Source organism: Olea europaea, chromosome 4 (assembly GCF_002742605.1).
Source record: "Olea europaea var. sylvestris chromosome 4, O_europaea_v1, whole genome shotgun sequence".
In the NCBI taxonomy this organism is placed as follows: domain Eukaryota; kingdom Viridiplantae; phylum Streptophyta; class Magnoliopsida; order Lamiales; family Oleaceae; genus Olea; species Olea europaea.
In genome coordinates, this window is record NC_036240.1 from 5,620,876 (window position 1) to 5,624,670 (window position 3,795).

The following is a 3,795-nucleotide window of genomic DNA, read 5'->3' on the forward strand; positions in this document are numbered from 1 at the left end:
ACTTTCTTTTAGTTATGAGCGTGATTTTGCTAAGCATAAAAGTTCAGTTATAATGAAAAAAGCAAATTTTAGAAAAAAAAAAAAAGCATTTAGCTGATGCTTAACCTTTCTCTCTTTAATGTAGAAAACGAAAAGAACACAGGCAAAGTGTTGTGTTCTTTCCGTGATATTGTGTGGCATTTGAGTTTGTTTGAAGATCCAGTCATAGGTTGTATTGCCAATGCCATGTTTTCATGTTTCACTTTCCTTTTTCTAACGAATGCACCAAACATGGCTTCATGTTTTTGGCATGTTGATCTTGCATCATCTAGTGCCTACTAGTTAAGAATGCATACGTTGCACCTGTATAACTAATTTCATTCGTATACGTAAACACTCACACATCAATCGATAAACATATACAAATATAATACATAAGGGGCTTGCACTAAAACATTAAACCTTGGGAAAAATAAGATCGAAGAGTATTAAAATATTCAACTTTAAATTATAAAACAAGCAAAAATCTTGCACTTTGTAGCAAAAAAAAAAAGAATTATTTTAAAGTGTGCATGTTTTGTAAAGCCAAACAATAACTTGAGGCACGATGAAAATTCACCTAAGTCAAGTAGAGATATCACAAGGTTCAAATCTATCACCCAGATCATTTTCTCATTCTCTCACTTTTGTAGGATTAGGTATATACCTTTTAACCCGTCTGGTAGAAATTTTTTGAAAATAGCTTTTGTGATTTTTTTTTTTTTTAAAGTTCGGAAAATTTATGAATCCACATGCAAATTATTTAATTGAGAAAAATGTGTGATTGAAAATGGGTTTGATTGTTTTTCCACATGTTCGACTCGAATTCCTTGAACTTGAAAAGGTGTAAGGTATGCTCTATTAAGCACCTCTGTTAACCATGATAATAAATTCCTATCCTATAAGAGAAAAAAATATTGTAAACTGAGAATACATACATGTTCACAATGCACTTGTTGGAACATGTCTACACGACCACACCAGTAATTCAGTTTCATGCTTGCAAAAGTAATTAAGATTTCGAAACTAAAAATACATACTTGTTCTCATTGCGTTTATTGAAACATGTAAGCCTAAATAAGAACAAAGCAATGTCAACTTAGATTCACGAACAGAAGCATGACATAGTAAATAAGTGTTGATCTAATAGATCCATTTAGAAAAAGTAGGAAGATTCGTAGCTTATCCATTAGAGGATACAATAGCTTATTTTTGAGGTGTTTATAAGCACCTTGGTTTTAAGCAATACCAAATGATTTAGCTCATGTTTGAATCGGCTAAAAAGTCAGATTTTTAGTACATTTTAATAAAAGTTGATGAAATATGTAATTGAAATAGTTGTAAAAGTTGTGATTTCCTTGAAATATGTGGTAGAAAATTAATTTTAAAAATGATGACGAGACAGGTGCTTAAAGTCATTAGGGTCTAAACAACATATCTTAACTTAAATTCTAAAACATTTTCTTTCTGTCGCAATCTCTAATCCGCCTAAAAGTGGCATTATGCAATGAATACAAACTAAGATTTTACCATTTATTGGTGTTAAAGAAAAACGAAGCTAAGAAACCACATCCACGACAATCTTCCCAGGTTGATAATGTAGATTAATATATCTGTAACCATCCATCCAAATTAAAGCTACATAAAATTTTGCTTCAGAAGAATATGTACAAACTGAGTCCACGAGAACACAAAATATTTAACTTACATGATTTTATCTCCTCCTACTAAACCTTCTTTCTTCTGAATCATTTGTAGAGGATTTTATCAGTTCTTTTCACATTCCGTCGATCAACTTGAAGGTTCATTTAGAAAAAATAAAAATAAAAATTATGCCAACTTCTTGTAACTGGTCTATATTTTATAAAATTCTAAATTATCTTGCTTTCTTCTTCGTCTCGTCTTATCCTTCATCATTACTCCAACCAGTCTAGTCCAATGTCCCCCAACTGACCTCTCACTTGCATCACCCTACATTCTTCCTCACTTCCCTGTGTTCCCTTTCTCTTTTATCCATTTCAACTGGTGTAAAAAATCAACCGTGGTACACGACCCGTGTGGATGAATGCGGGGATGACCGCGCACACACAAACGGGGATCGGGATTATTTTATTCGCATGGGACCCACACATCCCATGTGAGGACGCGGTCATTGGGTGTGTCATCCATGCGGGTTAAATGACGTTATTCGTAAAAAATTGTCACATCAATAAAATGAGTCAAATATCATGTTCAATTTTGTGTACAATAAATATTAGAATGTATGGTCACCATAATGAATGGCAACCGAATACACTATGATACTTAAGTTGAATTTGGTAAGAAGATAACAAAATTGAACGAAGTTTTTATTAAGAGGCATCAATTTTTATTAGTTTTAAAAAAAACAATTATTTTATAATATAAATATTTAAGAAATTTTAAATAATAATAGAAAGTAGGCCATTTTTCAAAATGAGAGGGTTACTTTGAGCAAAATTATTAAAATCATGCCTAATTGGTAGGTTCGACCCAAAAAAAAAAAGGAATTCGGCCAAAAATCAATTCGATTTAGTTAAAAGATCTTAAATTGAAGCCAATTTAATAGAATTTATACTTTTGCTTCCTTCTTGTAGAAGAGCTTTCCAAAAAGCTACCTTAATTAGTATTAGAAAGATAATTTTTAAATAAGTTTTCTCTTCCGTAAGAACTTTTATGAAGATCACGTTGAACCAATTTTTTTCTAAAAGCTCTTCTAACTTGAATAAGCACTTTTATAAATTCAACTAAACCAATTTGAAAGCAACTTTTCAATCTCAAAAACTTCTTTTGACTTTCGAAAATCTATGTCAAACGGCCCTTAATAACTATCAAAAGAAGCCAAGAACCACCTAATTCATCTATTTTGTCAATTTTTTTACCATAAATTAAATCCCAATTCCACATTTAAACGCTCTGCTCTTTTTTTTTTTCCTTTTTATAATTTAACTCTTTTACCTTTAATTTCTCAATAGATTTTTTTATTTTATTTTGATGGCACCTTTTATTTGTAAATGCTAATGGTAGCAATTGACCAAGACAAATCGAATCGGCCCTTGCCCGTATTAGCTTGGACCAGCCAAGCTCAGGCTTGTTGCAACACAAATCGAGCTCAAGGGCACGAGCTTATGGACCAAGTCAAGTGGAGTACATTTTTTAAAATTAGAAAAATCCTCCTCCTTTTTACGAGTTTGGAATCGACTATTTTCAATGTAGATGAAGTTAAAACTTCATACGAACAATTTGTTGTGTATAAAAATTGAACAATATTAAGAAAGTAACAAAGTGTGATGAACTTAAATTTTATTTACCCGATCAGTATATTTATCTTGAATTCAATACTCTGCATTTTGCCAATCATTTATACACATTAAACTTTCTAATGTCTTATATGAGTCAACTCTATCAACTATATTCACTATTCTAAAAGGTGCGCATTGGTTGCACCTAGGCGCCGCAAATGCGCGATGCGCGGCAGAAACGCCAAGCCAAATGGTTTGGTACCTTATTTAGCGGTTAACAGCAATCATTGACCACTAATGTTAGCTTAGGTGAGCAATTTTTTATTTTTTTGACAATTCTTTTAAGTTAACACTTAAATGTTGAAATCTTCACTTCGTTGATTCTAATTTCAAAATAGGCGCTTGAAGCATTGAACAAATGAAATCTCCCAAAAATTTCAATTTATTTACTATTTAATATTTACATTTAGAACTTATCTTTTTGTTGAAAATGTTGGAAAAATATATAAATTTCCTG